This window comes from Anomaloglossus baeobatrachus, chromosome 2 (genome assembly GCF_048569485.1).
Source record: "Anomaloglossus baeobatrachus isolate aAnoBae1 chromosome 2, aAnoBae1.hap1, whole genome shotgun sequence".
NCBI lineage: Eukaryota > Metazoa > Chordata > Amphibia > Anura > Aromobatidae > Anomaloglossus > Anomaloglossus baeobatrachus.
The window spans coordinates 120,723,329-120,742,013 of record NC_134354.1 but is presented as its reverse complement, the minus strand read 5'-3'; the positions used below and the strand labels follow the sequence as shown (position 1 = coordinate 120,742,013).

The 18,685-nt window shown below is 45.3% G+C and overlaps 1 protein-coding gene across 1 annotated transcript in view; it reads left to right on the top strand.

Moving 5' to 3' along the window:
- Positions 1-18,685, top strand: part of PAFAH1B1 (platelet activating factor acetylhydrolase 1b regulatory subunit 1) — a 106,603-nt gene that overhangs the window by 41,433 nt on the left and 46,485 nt on the right. The window lies entirely within an intron of this gene.

Here is an 18,685-nt window from a genome sequence, read left to right as displayed (position 1 = left end):
CCGAGCTAACCACTACAGGTATGTATAGAATCAGCCTGATAGTGCCAGTATAGCACTGGCTTTAGCTTCTATAGGAAAATCCTGGTGATTGGTTCCCTTTAACCCCTTCATAACTGGGCGACTTTACATTTTTGCCCTTGTTTTTTTTCCTCCTCTTCTTACCAGTCCTATAACTTAGCCCTATGAGGTCTTGTGGTTTGCGGCACAAGTTGTACTTTGATGCCGTTCATTTTATCATGTGATGCACTCGAAAGCATTTTTAAAAAAAATCCACTTTTGTTGAAATTGCAAAATTGAAGTGCTATTCCACAATCTTCGGGTATTCTTTTTACTTATGTTCACTTATACAAAAGAACTGACCTGGCAATTTGATTCTGCAGATAAGTATGATTATACAGATATGAAAGATGTATAGTTTTTTGTGTCTTTTATTTGGAAACTTAGTAAAAATAAATTTGCTTTTTTGTGACCCCGTAATGCTTTCAATTTTTGACATATCTGGTTGTGTAAGGGCTTAGTTTCTTTGCACCCTGAGCTAACATTTTTACTGCTGCGATTTTTGGTAGCTGCGATGTTTTGTTCGCCACTAAATATATTTTATTGTAATGTTGCAGCTGCCCCAAAGTACCGTATTTTTCGCTTTATAAGACGCACCTGATTATAAGACTCACCCCCAAATTTGGTGAAGGAAGAGTTTTTTTTTTTTAATGTTAAATTGGGTCTATCTTGTAATGCCAGTGTCCGTCTAACAAATCATATAGGGTATATGTCCCTCATAGCCCCCCTTAATCTGGATATGACCCCCTTATATTGAATATAGCCGCCTTGTGCTGGGACCCATCCCCCTGTGCTGCCCATGGCCCCTATAGATGGCACACCTCCCCTGTGTTTGATATGGCCCCCATGTGTGCTGCCCATGGCCCCTATAGATGGCATACCTCCCCTATGTTTCATATGGCCCTCATGTGTGCTGCCCATGGCCACTATAGATGGCACACCTCCCCTGTGTTAGATATGGCCCCCATACTGCTGCCCATGGCCACTATAGATGGCACACCTCTCCTGTTAGATATGCCCCCTGTGTGTCTGTGTGTCTGTGTGTCTGTGTGTCTGTGTGTCTGTGTGTCTGTGTGTCTGTGTGTCTGTGTGTCTGTGTGTCTGTGTGTCTGTGTGTCTGTGTGTCTGTGTGTCTGTGTGTCTGTGTGTCTGTGTGTCTGTGTGTCTGTGTGTCTGTGTGTCTGTGTGTCTGTGTGTCTGTGTGTCTGTGTGTCTGTGTGTCTGTGTGTCTGTGTGTCTGTGTGTCTGTGTGTCTGTGTGTCTGTGTGTCTGTGTGTCTGTGTGTCTGTGTGTCTGTGTGTCTGTGTGTCTGTGTGTCTGTGTGTCTGTGTGTCTGTGTGTCTGTGTGTCTGTGTGTCTGTGTGTCTGTGTGTCTGTGTGTCTGTGTGTCTGTGTGTCTGTGTGTCTGTGTGTCTGTGTGTCTGTGTGTCTGTGTGTCTGTGTGTCTGTGTGCCTGTGTGCCTGTGTGCCTGTGTGCCTGTGTGCCTGGTTATTCTGGTGTTTTGATTTTTTTCTTTTTCGTTACGCGGTTTACCAATCGTATTAATTTATTTACACTCTTATTAGATTAAACATTTACAAATGCAGCAATAACAAATGTGTATATCTTTTTAAGTTTTACTTTTAATGCGGCAAAAGAGGGATAATTTGAACTTTTTTTTTTTGTTAAACAATTTTTTTTTTTTAATTGTTTTTATTGAAGTTTTCAAATTACAACCATATAAACATTTGGAGGCAACCCGGCCTCTACCCCCCTCCCTTCCCCTCCCCTCCCCAACATGCATAGAACAAAAAATCTTGTAAAAGGAAGAAAAAGATATGGAATTTGCAGCTCCGTAGATTGATAGTCACATAATCATAAGTTGTTTTAATGCAATCAACAGTTTACCCAATTAGACTGTAGTGATGTTCTCATTTAAATGTCACTTTTGAGGATGCATATAACCTTTTGCCATGCCGTTTTCTCCTCCCCTTGTCCCCATCAATATTATTGAAATGTTCTGCAGGAGCTTTTCACCTTTTTTCCCCTGGTAACATATTTAAAATAGGCCCATTCTAACCTAGCCAATTACCTTGAAGCAAACCCTGACCCATCAATCCACTGGGCCCATATTTTTTCGAATTTGATGACACCATTTCTTTTCCGGTATATACTTTTCTCTACATTTATCAACCAATTGAGTTTAACATATTCAGGAATCTGGATGTGATCCGAGATCCAGTGCTGAGCGATGTAATTTCCTGGCAATATATAACATTCTAGATACGGCCACTTTGCCCTCTTCTTGCAAAGGTAAATCCTCCACATATCCCAAAATACACACAAAAGGAGTTAAGCTCGTCTCAATCATATATGCTGTTAACTATTTTTATCACTTCTCTCTAAAATGGTTCAATATTGGGACACGACCACATCATATGTAATAGGTCGGCTGAGCATATTTTGCATCGCGGTCAGAAGGGATCAATTTTAACTCCGATATCAAACAGAAAACTAGGCGTGCGATATACTTGGTGAACAACATACAAGTGTGACAGTCTGTATGCCTCCCCCAATGATATTAGAAAGAATTCCTAGTCTGTCTGCCCATTGGTTATCTTCAATAGGTCCTATAACTCGTTCCCATTTTTCCTTTGAGTTTACTGGGTAGTTGCAAAGCACTAGTTGTAGTATAGACGAGAGATCACTCCCGCTGAGCCTTTAGAGGTTGCAATGCGTTGCACTAATTTGTTCTGTTCCAATGGTCTGTCCACAATAGAGTTCTCCGCCTGGTAGGCATGTCTCAGTTGCAAATAACAGACCAAAAAAAATGTATAGGCTAGGGTACCTTAAGCATATAGACCAGAAATGAATACCCATAAAAATAGTAACTTTATTGATACTCTATTAAAAACTCCCAATCAGACAAAACATGAAACATACAAAGGTGCATGTAGTGTGAAGGTGCACACTGAATGGCAAGGTGTAGGAAAGCTTATAGAGGGGTCTGAGGTAGGAATATAAGATAAATTGATGTAATATGGACCAAAAGGGGTATACCTGTCCCTTGTCTGTGTCCTACCTAACAATGGGGCTTTAAGCACCCTAGATTAGTGGTGCCCCCATTCCACGGCAGCTTGCCTTCACTGTTCCGGACTACCTGATTGTATAGCCACCACCAAGATACAGAAATGCAAAGTGTATTGCATCCGAATTCTGGATCCCAAACTCCACCTGCAACTGAGAGAAGCCTCTGAGTTGGCCCTCCTCCACAATATGAGTGAACCTGCTTATCCCTCTCAATGAACCCCTCCAAACAGTGCAAGTTAGGTAGCCATGGAGTTTTCCATATAGAAGTATACTTTAAGATTCCCTCTATGTCTTGGATTTTTTTAATTTTGTCCCTGAGTTTCTGAATTAGTAATAGGGTAGGACTACCGTGTGCGCCAGTACCGAATCCCCCTGCCTCAAGAACCTCAGACTGGTGGAGTGAAAGTACTGTTGTAGAATCATACTCTGTGCCCCCCCCCCCCTCCAGGATCCTCCCAACCCCGAATGTGCTGGAGCTGAGCCGCCAAATAGTAAACCCATGGGTTGGGAACCGCCAAACCCCCTATTACTTTTATCTCTGAAGGGTTTTTTAAACATTTTTTTTTTTGTGTACCTTTTTTTTTTTTTTTTTGTTTTATGTAAGTCTTCTTATGGGTCTTAATGCTGATCGCTTTTGCTACGCAAAGCAGTACATCAGCCCTACTATGTATAGCAGAAATCACGATCTCCTATGGATGCTGGCTTTCACTGGAGTATCACAATAACGGGCACGGCAATCTTCAGCAGACACCGTCTGTCATCGCAACCTATCTGTGCTTCGCGATCACATCATGAGCTCGTTGGTGGGTGTGTGGAATGGCGCTCCTTATGCCGGTGTGTTGAAAACCCGCTGTTAGAGATTGACGGCAGTATTTCACAAATTAACAGCCATGGACAGAGCTCCACTCCACCTGCGGCTGTTAAAGGCACATGATGGCTGATTAAATAAAGTCATCTGCCGGGGGAAGATGCAGGCTTGGCGTGTGAGTCCCCATCAAAAGCAGGGTCGTGACATGTGATGTACATATGTCAAAGGTTTAAACATCCGGGAGGCTTGCACTTTGCGCAGTAATATTTTAGAACATCACTACTGACTAGAGTAAACTGCTGGCAAAAAAAAATGCCATAGCCTGGACTCCTGATAGAGAAGACAGAGAGGGTTATTACCGTGTCTGTTCCTGATCGCTGTCAGCATTTCCTCCTCTGAGGACCCAAGGATCATGTGATCGTTGGTTGTAGTAAGAGAGCAAGAGCTGGGTCCTATGTAGGCAGGAGGCTGAATTTCTGAGGCTGTAATAAACGAAAAAAAAAAATAAACTGAGAAACATAAACCCTAACTAAAAAGTAAATTGCTCACTTTTTCTAGCACCCTCCTCCCACATAGAAAAAAATATTAAAATAATTTCTCTTAAATTGTTGTTTTTGTTTTTTTGTGGTCATAATAAAAAAAATGTGAGAAATAGGCACGTGTTTCCTATTCTTTACTTTTTCCTCTTATCTCCCTCCCCACAAAACAAATTAAATCAATAAATAAAAAAATTACATAAAAATTAATTTGTGTATTGCCGGGGAGAAAAAAAGGCAAAAACTATTTATTTAAAGGGAATCTGCCACCAGTTTTTTGCCATGTATTCTGAGAGCAGTATAACATAGGGGCAGAGATCTTGATTGCAGCAGTATTTCACTTACTGGGCTTAGTATAGCTTTGATAAAATTGCTAATAAGCAGTAGATTGTCATTAGAGGACTACTTGCCATGCTGCAGGTAGTCCACCATATTCATGAGCTCTGTATAACTGCTAGATCTGCAGTAGAGAAAACATTGATTTTATTAAAAACAAACAGCTCTGTAAGTGACACATCGTTGGAATCGGGGTCTCTGTCTCTACATAATGCTGCTCTCATGAGGTAGCAAAAAACTGGTGACAGATTCCCTTTAAAATACCTGAACAAAAATGTTTTGGGTTTGTTAAAGACTAATGTATAAAAGACCCCGAAAATATGTCTGGGGAAAATGCCCCTTTCTTGAACTAGTTAAGCATATACAGTATGTCGGAAACCTTTTCCACTGTTTGATCAAAAGGGCTCGCCTGATTCTGCAAATACATTTTTTTTTTTTTTTTTTAAACACTGAGAATTTTCTAATCTAATAGAAGATTTCTACTCTTCTAACCTCCGGGGCTGCAGTGTGTGTCGCCCTGGATCAGAATGTCACCGCGGTTATAGCCAGTGACTTCCCATACCAGTATACCAGTCACCTGACTGCACCATCCAATCACAGACCTCGGGGGTAGAGGCTCCTAGCACTGGACATCGGCCTTTTCTGTCCTGGTGTGGCCTGCAGGGGAATGGGGTGTACAGTGAGGGTAGTGGATGCTTAGTGCAAGTAAGGTCAATTTACTAAATATTTGCGTACAAGTGTGTAGTGGGCTATCGTAATTGTGTCGATTAATGGTTCATCTGTTATGTACAGACCTGGGGTATAGTTGGGTAAGGCCTGGATCAGTCTGTAGTGCACACACGTCACATGTGCTCTGCAGTCTAAGGATTTGTGAATTCAGCACTTGGGTTATTCCTAAATCGGCTGGCTGAATATTGCCCAGAATGCTCTCTAGCCGCTGAGGGCGCTCTGATAGGAATAGTGAAGACCTTTTGACACTGTGCTGGTTTCCATTACAGGAATGAGAAGTCAGACAATGATTGCTTTAAGGGCTGAGGTGAGAATGTCAGCGAATCTGCCAGAGATAAAATCTTACATTACATTCCCTTCTGTCTGGTGTAAATGGCATCGTCACCCATTGACAATAGTGTCCCTTACAAACGCACTAATTTCAGTCTTTTTCATCAGGTTTCTGTGGCATTTTTCGTGTTCATAGTGAGCTGTACCTGCAGTTGTTGGTGGCTGCTGGTGATAATTAAGGATACAGTGTAACCTCGCTTAACGAGTAGCCCAGTTAGTGAGCATTTCGCTTAACAAGCAAATCTTGCTGTAAATTTGTAACAGTTTACGAGCAAGCTTTGCTGTACGCGCAAAACACTCGCCGCACACACTTCCAATTCCGTACATCCACCGCGCTCTAACCCGCTCGTGCAGTCCACACAAGCGCGCGCAGACACATTATGCTCACCTTACCTTACGTTCCATCGCCGGCCTCCTGGATCTTGCAGTTTGCCAGTACAGGATGTGTATCTGGTAACCATCGCGACGAGGGATGTACTTCCGCTCCCAGCCGCTACTTAAAGGCAGCGCCCTGGCCAATCAGAGGCAAGCGGCTCTGCCTGTGACGTCAGCGCTCTTGTAGTGGAAGTTCCTCCATCGTCGCGATGGTTAGCCGATACACATCCTGTACCGGCGAACTACAAGAACCGAGAGGCCGACGATGGAACGGAAGGTAAGGTGAGAATAATGTGTTTGTACGTGTGTGGAATGGCACAATAGGGGACCGGGATGGGACATTTAACAAGTTGTGGAAGGAATTGTCTGCATTGCAATTACTTCCTATGGGAAATCTTGCTTTGCTGAACGAGTAACTTGGTTAACAAGCACACTCCCAGAACGGATTGTTCTCGTTAACAAAGGTTCCACTGTGTTTCTTATGTTAGTTTACATTGCTTTTGGTATTTTTATACACAGGAGTGGTATTTTTTTTCCCTTTTTCTTTATTCATACTTTTTCGTTGTACGGTCTAATCACCACTATTTAGCTGGCTAGCTTACCAGTGGTGCAGTCATGTTTTCCTATGATCTTCATGAATAGTGATGAGCAAGCGCGATCATACTTGGGTGCCCGGTACTCAATTAAACGCTTCAATGGGCGCGACTTGAGCACCCTAGTATAATAAAAATCAATGGGCGATTCAAGCACCTTCGTATAATGGTAGTCATGTATACAAAGAGAAACAAAGTCATTCATTTTTGCCAAAATTGCTCCATACCTCATAGCCAACAAGTTTTAAGAAATAGTCATAAGCACGAGTGTGCAAATAAGAAATTCTTTAATGAACAGGCAATGATAAAACACAGGGTATGGGTATATAAAGAGTATACAAAAGGTTACAGAGACATGGAGGGTGATTAATTCCCCAAATGTGACTGCATAAAAAATCGTACCAGATTAATCATATGTAGCTCACTGGCATGGTTAGTGCTAGAAAGAGGTTATTACATACATTAGTGTAACCAGAAAGGTCAAACAGCTGCAAGAATAAATGTATCGGCTACACTTAGAAGAAAACCATATTGCACAGAACCAGAGACCAGTCCAGAGCTTACCACGGTAGCAGGGGGAGCAGGCACACAAGGGGGCAGTCCCAACACGTGTTTCGTGTGGCGACTTCTTCACGGTCCCCTGAAGAAGTCGCCACACGAAACACGTGTTGGGACTGCCCCCTTGTGTGCCTGCTCCCCCTGCTACCGTGGTAAGCTCTGGACTGGTCTCTGGTTCTGTGCAATATGGTTTTCTTCTAAGTGTAGCCGATACATTTATTCTTGCAGCTGTTTGACCTTTCTGGTTACACTAATGTATGTAATAACCTCTTTCTAGCACTAACCATGCCAGTGAGCTACATATGATTAATCTGGTACGATTTTTTATGCAGTCACATTTGGGGAATTAATCACCCTCCATGTCTCTGTAACCTTTTGTATACTCTTTATATACCCATACCCTGTGTTTTATCATTGCCTGTTCATTAAAGAATTTCTTATTTGCACACTCGTGCTTATGACTATTTCTTAAAACTTGTTGGCTATGAGGTATGGAGCAATTTTGGCAAAAATGAATGACTTTGTTTCTCTTTGTATACATATATGTCCCCAGAAGTCTTTGCCTCTTACTAATGTAAAAATCCAATTTTACTGTTCTACGTTTTTTAATGGTAGTCAGTGTGGGTGTCTAGCATTTTTCTGGAAGATTTCTCAGAAAAATTATCATCACCCATTGACTTCCATTATACTCGGGTGCTCGAGTTGCGCCCATTTGGGCATCCACCTGCTCTTATGGAGTCCCTAGCACCTGCACATGGTAGTGCTCGCTTATCACTAGTCATGAAGAAATCACAACAAACTTTGGTTTGATGCTGGAATTCACACTAGAAACGCCTTATGGCTTCAATTTAGGGTGTATTCCCGTAGGTCCTTATTCACCTGAAAGAGTGTCCTTTCAGCCTCTGTCAAGCAGATATGCGTAGCTGTTTTTTTTTTTTTTGTGGGTTGACTGCGGAGTCTGTGGTCGACAACACTCGAAACGCATTGGGAATGTCCCTTTCTTCTCCAGTAATGTTTAGTAAAATATCTACGTGTGAACAGATCCCTGACCCTTTCCTCACAGAGCCCATCCCGATCACCTGGGATTCTGTGACTGTCAATACTGATAATCTTAATGACGTCAGCTCTTCGTGACCTGTAGCAAAATTCTCCATTTACTGGCAGTACATGGGTAGGTTACGGTTTATTAAAGAGGCCCATACAGCTTAACTCCTTAGTGACCAGGCCAAATCTGACCAGTCACTTTATGTGGTGGTGATTCTGCAATGTTTCAACATATCCCAGTGATTTTGAGATAGGTTTTCACAAAAAAAAACAATTTTATGATGGTACATTTTAGATCGATTTATATTTTGCTTTTGCTTATAATAAAAATCTTTCCATTTCTAAAAAATTAAGTATTCATACTTTAAATGATTAAGGCTTTAATCTAGATGGTCAAATCACACAAAATAGGTTAATAAATAACATTTACCTCCTGTCTGCTTTCAGCCCCATCCGTAAAATGTTTACTTTGTCAGGATGTGAAAGGGAAGCAAACATCAGGATTTTGGTGTATAAGGTGCAGTACTGGCACTATCAGGCTGATTCTATACATGCCATTAGTGGGCAGCTCGGATGTTTAGGCTTTGAAATCCAAGTTTGTGAAGTTTAAAAATTCATCATCTTTTTGACTGACAGTTGCATCTCTGCTGATATCCGGGCGGGTTATGTACCATAGACGATATCGTAGCAGACGTCTGCTGCAGCTAATCGATAAGATCAGCTGTTCTCCAGTCCTGTTGTGACCATGCACGCTCTCCCGCGGTCACTACAAGATCTTTAGAATTGCGATGAAAACCAACGGGACCCCACAATCATGAGGATGGGGTTCAAGAGGAGCCCCCCCACCCCCCCACACTGTTAACCATCTGGATGCTGTAGCCAGTAGTAACAATATTGCTGTATTGGTGGTGGTCACTAAGAGGTTAAGCCCTTTTACATGGGGTAATGATCAGGTGGATGAATGCTCATTGCCAACATTGATCCATATAACAACGTCCTCTAAATAAATGAGCAATTTCTTTTTTAAACTTTCATCACATCTTTCGTGTATTAAAATTATCGTTTGTAGACCGCATGGCACTTGTGTAAATGTGCTGTACGAGGGCGGGCACCACTGCGTGTTTAGTAGCCTACATGGTTCATGCAATGCTAATGGTCGGCTTGTATTGCCTATCCATGCCATCATTTTTTTGCAGAAACATCTGTGTAACACCACACTTAAGCTGGGGCCATATAGGGATCTACTGTGATGCTCGCATGACACTCGGCTCCTGCTGGCAGCACAGCAGGAGCTGAGTGTCATGCTAGTGTCCCTGCGACTGCGGTCCGACCGTGCGGCCGGGCTGGCATGGAGGAGGGGAAGGAGGGATTTCTCTCGCTCTCTCCTCTGTAGCCGGTTATTGCCATTCTCGCCCTGCACTCGTACACCGGTGTACCGCGAGTGCAGTGCGATTTTTCTCTCGCCCCATTCACTTGAATAGGTGCGAGAGAAATGAGTCTCACATTACAATTGCAGCATGCTGAGATTGTTTTCTCAGTCCGATTAGGGCTGAGAAAATAATCGCTCATGTGTGCGGACACAGGCTAGAATTGGTCCGAGTGTAATGTGATGTTTTATCGCACTCCACTCGCACCAATTTTCTTGCCGTGTGGCTTGGGCCTTAAAATAAAAATAAATCTGAGATTGATAATAAAATACCGGAGTAACCAGCACTGTGCTCAGTGGTTACTCCTGTAAACCCTGGATGTTAGTGGCCCTCCATATAGAGCAGTTTTCCTCATTTCGGTAACGGTTGTAGTGGGGGAGACGTCCTGATCAGAAGTGTCCCGCTATCTCTCCATGGACCCTGATAAAGCAAATATTTCTAATCACAGGATCCAGGCCAAATTCATCTATAATTTAGTGGCTTCTAACGATTAAACCGAATATCTATTATCAGAGCTACCCATGCACCTCCTGTATTTCTAAACTACTTGAGAAAATGGAATAATTGTGAGTTCCTAGGTGTAAGATTACATTATTTCAAATGCATTCCTACTGAATTGTGAGCTCTATTGAGTCCAGACCATTAACATCCAGCATTGATTCAGGCTCCAATTGAATTTGTAGTTTGCCTTTGCTATTGGGGCACTGGAGAAAAGATGAATGTGCTTTGTATAAATGTCAGCTTTCCTCTGTAGGACAATCTCTGCCTTCCTGTAAGCAGCCCATTGACGAGCAGGAGACGGCCACCTCTAACCGACCTTGTCCTTGTCTGCTTCACCTCGGCTATTGGATGTTTTATGCGTGTGTTAGGCAGTAAAGATTATTCAGGTTTATCATACGATTCAGACGTCATTGTCTTGCTTAACCCGTATGGTTTTCCTTATGCTGGATGCTTTTCAGTGTGAAAAAATGTTATTGTAGGAAGATCTAGTTATGAAATGCTGCCCTCCTGTGCTACTCTGTACCGCTACACTAGAATTGATATCATGTAGTGCAGAAGTATAATACTGGTGTTTTTCATAGATCAATTGTTTTCTATATGTAGCGACTGGACATAATGCTAGGTTTGGTATGGCTGGCAAATTCCTTTCTCGCCTTTTCATTGGGGGACACAGTGGGTTATATGGTGTCTCCAGGGGAGGCTTGACACTAGGTTTAAAAAGAGTTCGCTCCTCCTCCCACAGCATATAACCCCAGCTAGGCGGGAACTAGCTCAGTTCTTTTTAGTGTCAGCAGGGAGGCTGACACGTCTGGCCTGAGCCCCAGGCCAGCTCATGTTTTTTGTTTATTTCTTTTTCTTTGTGATTTTATTCTATTTTTGACTATGGGGCAATACCAGGGTGTACTCGCCCTCGTTCCCCCCCCGCTTACGGGCAGAGGAAACCTGGTGTGCAAAAGCAGTCAGTCTTCCCTCGCGCCCAAGTGGTCGGGTCTGTGTACCCCTCCGGGCTTCCTGGAAGCACCTCACAAAGGTAGCTCCAGAGGGCTAAGCAGAGCCGAGCACCTGCTAGCCTTGAGCCGAAGATGCGTCCCCGAGATCTCCGCATCCCAGGACCGACGCGTCTTCAGACGGAGCAAGAGCAGGTAGGGAGACAACGTGTATCCGTCCCCTGCATCCAACCGCCGCCTGAGGAGGCGCCGGTGGGGCGATGCAGGCCGCGTTCCCGGGGAAGCATCATAAATTTAGCTCCCGGCTTCGGCCTGCATTCTTGGCAACGCCCCCTCCACTTCTCCAGAAGCCGCTCCCTCTAGTGGGCCGTCTCTCCCCTCCATGCTGCCAGAGAATACTGGACGCCATTACATGCGGGGAGCAGACACGGGTGAGATCGCCTCCTTGGCTCTGCAACTCTGCAGCACTATATACCGCTCTGTTCAGCAGTATATCGCTGTCTTTCTAGCGGTGTGTGCCTGCTGGCTGGCTGTGTCTATCAGCTTTTTGTGGTATATACTGACTGTGCCTGCAGGTATATACGGACTGTTTGGCAGTGTATGCCACTTTACTATTGGTATATACCAGCTCTGTATAGCAGTCCCTTTCTAATACTGCTAGTTGCTCCTCACCCACAGTAGTGTAATACTGCTAGAGGCTCACAGTACTAATTGTACGTTTGTTGCTGACATGCGTAAAAACCGCAAGGGTGATAAAGCTTCCCAGGCATCCTCTATGGACCTGTACTATGCTTGTACCACCTGTGGAAGCTCGTTTCCTAATGGTCGAAGCTATCCACTCTGTCGGGGCTGCGATGCCCCTACTAGTGTGTCACAACAGGCGTTGCCAGACCAGGGGGTCGTGCAGTCTGTGGGTTCGGCCCCGGCCACCATTCAGGCAGCACCCCTGTCTGATGAGGCTATCCCTGCATGGGCTCTTCTGATGTCTAAAAGGTTAGATGACCTCGCCGCTCAGATATCCCAGCCTTCCACAGGCTCCCGCAGCCTCCCCCCGGCTCAGCTCCCTCAGAGGAGCCCGCCTTCGTCGGTGTATCATCCGCAGTACGTAAAAAGGCTGTCTCCAAAAGGCGCTATTACGACCGCTCCGCCTCGTCTGACTCACACGATGGTCAGTCTGACCTGGACTCTGTGACTTTTAGTGGTCACGATTCCCAAGACTCTGATGCAGATGTCCTTTCTGAGTCTAGGCATATGGAATACACTTTAATAGCGGCTGTCAATCACTCTGTCGATTTCTGATCAGCCCTCGGACCCGACTTCAGTCGGCAATCAAGCGAGCCAAGAAGCCTCCTAAGCAGGGCTGTGGAGTCTGAGTCGGAGTCGTGGAGTCGGAGTCGGAGCTCATTTTGGTGGAGTCGGAGTCGGAGTCGGTATAAAATGCACCGACTCCGACTCCTAAAATATATAATAAATTGGGGACAGGAGTGCAATGCAGAATGTGCTGAATATTTTACTAAATAATAACATTTAGTATAATGCTTATATTTAAGTGAAAAATGTATTGTAGTACAATGTGAACATCAGACATTTAATTGTTTTTATGATACAATAATCAAGATATTTGGATAGAACATAAAATATATTTATTGGAATACAACTTTAGAACACAAAAAACTGTAATAAATTGTAAATATGTAATACACTATGTAATATACAGTAGATTGCATATATATCTTGTGTGTGTATATACACTGTATATACATATATATATATATATATATATATATACAGTGTATATACACACACAAGATATATATGCAATCTACTGTATATTACATAGTGTATTACATATTTACAATTTATTACAGTTTTTTGTGTTCTAAAGTTGTATTCCAATAAATATATTTTATGTTCTATCCAAATATCTTGATTATTGTATCATAAAAATTATTAAATGTCTGATGTTCACATACACATATTCATGTACTACAATAAATTTTTCACCTAACTATAAGCAATATATGTCGGAGTCTGAGTCTGAGTCTGAGTCTGAGTCTGAGTCTGAGTCTGAGTCTGAGTCTGAGTCTGAGTCTGAGTCTGAGTCTGAGTCTGAGTCTGAGTCTGAGTCTGAGTCTGAGTCTGAGTCTGAGTCTGAGTCTGAGTCTGAGTCTGAGTCTGAGTCTGAGTCTGAGTCTGAGTCTGAGTCTGAGTCTGAGTCTGAGTCTGAGTCTGAGTCTGAGTCTGAGTCTGAGTCTGAGTCTGAGTCTGAGTCTGAGTCTGAGTCTGAGTCTGAGTCTGAGCAAGAGAATTTGAGGAGTCTGAGTCTGAGTCTGAGTCTGAGTCTGAGTCTGAGTCTGAGTCTGAGTCTGAGTCTGAGTCTGAGTCTGAGTCTGAGTCTGAGTCTGAGTCTGAGTCTGAGTCTGAGTCTGAGTCTGAGTCTGAGTCTGAGTCTGAGTCTGAGTCTGAGTCTGAGTCTGAGTCTGAGTCTGAGTCTGAGTCTGAGTCTGAGTCTGAGTCTGAGTCTGAGTCTGAGTCTGAGTCTGAGCAAGAGAATTTGAGGAGTCTGAGTCTGAGCAAGAGAATTTGAGGAGTCTGAGTCTGAGCAAGAGAATTTGAGGAGTCTGAGTCTGAGCAAGAGAATTTGAGGAGTCTGAGTCTGAGCAAGAGAATTTGAGGAGTCTGAGTCTGAGCAAGAGAATTTGAGGAGTCTGAGTCTGAGCAAGAGAATTTGAGGAGTCTGAGTCTGAGCAAGAGAATTTGAGGAGTCTGAGTCTGAGCAAGAGAATTTGAGGAGTCTGAGTCTGAGCAAGAGAATTTGAGGAGTCTGAGTCTGAGCAAGAGAATTTGAGGAGTCTGAGTCTGAGCAAGAGAATTTGAGGAGTCTGAGTCTGAGCAAGAGAATTTGAGGAGTCTGAGTCTGAGCAAGAGAATTTGAGGAGTCTGAGTCTGAGCAAGAGAATTTGAGGAGTCTGAGTCTGAGCAAGAGAATTTGAGGAGTCTGAGTCTGAGCAAGAGAATTTGAGGAGTCTGAGTCTGAGCAAGAGAATTTGAGGAGTCTGAGTCTGAGCAAGAGAATTTGAGGAGTCTGAGTCTGAGCAAGAGAATTTGAGGAGTCTGAGTCTGAGCAAGAGAATTTGAGGAGTCTGAGTCTGAGCAAGAGAATTTGAGGAGTCTGAGTCGGAGTCGAAGGTTTGGCTTACCGACTCCACAGCCCTGCTCCTAAGTCCTTTGCCCAGGATCCGATTTTTCATCAAATCCTATCTAAACGGTGGGATCACCCTGATGGGAGGTTTAATAAAAAATCCTCCTTCATTCGCTTATCCCTTTCCTCCGGAAACGGTTAAGCCCTGGTCGGTACCCCCCGTTGTGGATCCGCCAGTATCCAGACTGGCTAAACACACGGTTATGTCTGTTTCAGATAACGCGTCTCAAGGACTCGTCCGACCGCGCAGTTGAGGCTGCGGTCAAATCTATTTTCCAGGCTTCGGGCTCCTCTCTGCGCCCCCTGTTTGCCATGACATGGATGGCAAGAGCTATGAGCGTGTGGAGTAGGAACCTGCGCAAGTTGCTTTGCCCTTGCAATATTCCTCCAGAGGCTCTTGAGATTCTTGATTTGGTCTCTCTAGCCTCTAATTATTTTCTTCACGGCTCCCTAGATGCAGCTAGCTGGTCAGCCCCAACGACAGCCAATGCTGTCTTCGCCCGCAGGTTTCTGTGGAAAAGCGGCCTGTAGCCAGAAATTTAAAAAAATCTTCTTGGCGCAGGCACTCCTTTCGGCCTGCCCCCCAAAAACCATCAGCCCAAGGACCGTCCCAACGCTCAGAGGATCCGGTCCTTCAAGGGGTTTGTCTTGGCATTCCAACTCCAAGCAACCTAAACCCAAAGGACCTTGCTCTGTACAGGCCCCCTCAGCATGACGCCAGGTATCCCTCAGATCCGACTCCTGTTGGAGGGCGGCTTCTGCTTTTTCGGGATATCTGGCTAGACCACACTTACGATGCTTGGGTTCGAGAAATCGTCACCTCAGGTTACAAGATCGATTTCCATTTCCTGCCGGCCAACAGGTTTCTGCGTTCTCGTCTTCCAAAGTCCAAAACGCAAAGCCAGGCCTTTTTTCAGGCCATAGCCTTTTTACAGAAAGCAAACGTTATCATTCCAGTACCCCTGGAACAGCGCGGCAAAGGTTTCTATTCAAACGTTTTTGTCGTTCCCAAAAAACATGGCTCTGTCCGCCCTATCTTGGACCTCCAAAAGGCTGAACAAATTCGTACGGATTCGAACTTTCCGAATGGAATCATTGAGAGTAGTACTAGCCGCCATGGAACCTGGAGAATTCCTAGCTTCCATAGACGTTCAAGATGCTTATTTACACATTCCCATGTGTGTGTCTCATGAACGGTTCCTTCGCTTTGCCGTAGGACACCGTCATTTCCAATTCAGGGCCCTCCCCTTTGGGCTGGCCACTGCGCCTCGGGTCTTCACAAAGGTCATGGCGGCCGTCATGTCCATTTTACACCCCAGAGGCATCCTGGTCGTTCCCTATTTGGACGACCTTCTTTTCAAAGGGAGCTCTCGTCACGTTTGCTCAGAAAGCCTGCAGATTTGCCTAGACACGCTGTCAAGGCTAGGGTGGCTTATCAACGTCAACAAGTCATTCCTCATCAGCGCATCACTTTTTTAGGTACACTGCTCAGTCCCGGGTTTTTCTTCCAGAGGACAAGAGGTCTTCCCTGATCTGGGCCGCCCGATCCCTCCGCTCTCGCCGTCACACATCCCTTCGGAATGGAATGAGAGTGTTTAGGCAAGATGGTGGCGGTCATAGAAGCTGTGTCCTTTGCCCAATTCCATCTGCGCCCTCTACAACTGGATCTTCTATCCTCCTGGGACAAGAATCCAGCTTCCCTGGTCCGCCTGTCTCGGTCTGCGCTCAGCTCCCTCGTGTGGTGGACTCAAGCCTCATCCCTATCTCAAGGGAAGTCCTTCCGCCCGGTCCACTGGCAGGTAGTCACGACGGATGCCAGCCTGATAGGCTGGGGGGCGGTGTTTCTCCACCACACTGTTCAGGGATTCTGGTCTCCTTCCGAGCGCTCCCTGCACATCAATGTTCTGTAGATCAGAGCCATATTTGTGGCCCTTCAGAACTTTCAACCCTTACTATTGGGCCTCCCTGTTCGGATCCAGTCAGACAATGCCACGGCCGTGGCTTACATCAACCGTCAGGGAGGAACTCGCAGCAAGGCAGCGATGAAGGAAGTATCCAGGATTCTTCTTTGGGCAGAGAAGCACATCCCCATTATTTCAGCTGTCCATATCCCAGGGGTAGACAACTGGGCCGCAGAATTTCTCAGCAGGCAAGGTCTAGCGGCAGGGTATTGGTCCCTCCACGACGAAGTGTTCCATCAGATCACGCTTCGTTGGGGACTCCAGGATGTGGACCTCATGGCGTCTCGAATGAATGCCAAAATACGTCCCTTCATATCTCGGTCGAGAGACCCGCTAGAGCTTGGCTCCGACGCACTAGTCTTTCCATGGTCGCAGTTTCGCCTACCCTACATCTTCCCTCCGTTTCCTCTCATTTCGAGAGTAATCAAAAAAATCAAAGCGGAGGAAATCCCGGTGATCCTTGTGGCCCCGGACTGGCCCAGGAGAGCCTGGTATCCAGAGCTCCTCCAACTTCTCAGCGACACTCCCTGGCGTCTTCCCGACCGCCCGGATCTTCTGTCGCAAGGTCCAATATTCCACCAGAATACAGCACAGCTGCATTTGACGGCGTGGCGCTTGAATCCCTGATTCTAGCCAAATCGGGTCTTTCTTCTAGGGTAGTTCATACCATGCTTAATGCTCGGAAGCCTTCCTCCGCCAGCATTTACCACAGGACCTGGAAGACCTATCTTTCCTGGTGTGACCGTCATAATCGGTCGCCCCTGACCTTTTCAATCCCTAATGTTCTTGCTTTTCTGCAAGATGGTCTGGACTCTGGTCTTGCTCTCAGTACCCTTAAAGGACAAGTTTCTGCCTTGTCGATTTTTTTTTTTTTTTTTTTTTTTTTTTTTTTTTTTTTTTTTTCTTCCCAGAAGCAGCTGGCTTCTCTCCCTCAGGTCCGTACCTTTCTTCAAGGGGTAGCACATTTGGTCCCTCCTTATCGCCACCCCTTAGATCCCTGGGATCTGAATCTGGTTCTTGGAGTCCTTCAACTTCCTCCTTTCGAACCTCTGAGAGAAATCTCTCTTCAACGACTGTCTTGGAAGGTTGCCTTTTTAGTAGCTATTACCTCTATCAGGCGAGTGTCCGAACTGGCAGCTCTTTCCTGTCGCTCACCTTACCTGATATTCCATCATAAGGTGGTCCTTCGGCCTTCCCCCGCCTTCCTTCCGAAGGTCGTATCCTCTTTCCACCTGAACGAGGACATTTGTTGCCGTCATTCTGCTCGGCCCCGGTCCACTCCTTTGAGAAAGCCCTTCACACCCTCGATCTTGTCAGGGCTCTGCGGATCTACATCTCCAGAACAGCGCCGTTGCGCAAATCCGATGCCCTCTTCATCCTCCCAGTAGGACACAAAAAGGGCAACCTGGCATCTAAATCCACGATTTCTCGATGGATCAGGACTGCTATCTGTGAGGCATACAAAGCACGAGGTGCCGTTCCCCCTCAATCTGTGCGGGCCCACTCTACACGAGCAGTGGGTGCCTCCTGGGCTATCCGCCATCAGGCTTCGGCGGCCCAACTTTGCAAGGCCGCTACCTGGTCCAGTGTGCACACGTTTACAAAATTCTACAGAGTGCATACGCATGCCTCCGCGGATACTGCTCTTGGAAGACAAGTCCTTCAGGCGTCAGTGGCCCATTTATAAGTGGCCACTGCTCGGTTCTTGACAGTGTTTTGATATGTGTTCACTGCAGTTGCAGTTGTTAGTGAGCTCTTAGTCTGATGTTCTACAGTGTTAATAGTTCAGTTCCCACCCAGGGACTGCTTTGGGACGTCCCACTGTCTGTGTCCCCCCAAGGACATTTTTGTGTACTCACCGTAAAATGTCTTTCTTGGAGCTTTTCATTGCGGGACACAGCTCCTGCCCTTGTGGTTTTGGTTGTCCTTTTCCTACTGCTTTTACACCAAACTGGGCTAGTTCCCGCCTAGCTGGGGTTATATGCTGTGGGAGGAGGAGCAAACCCTTTTTTTAAACCTAGTGTCAAGCCTCCCCTGGAGACACCATATAACGCACGGTCTCTGTCCCCCAATGAAAGGCTCCACGAAAGACATTTTATAATGAGTACACAAAAATGTCCTTTTTGTGTTTTCTGACTTATGTATTGGTATACTAAGGCGATGCTGTACTGTATCTATGGCAGGTCATTTTGCCCTTTTAAAGGGGACCTG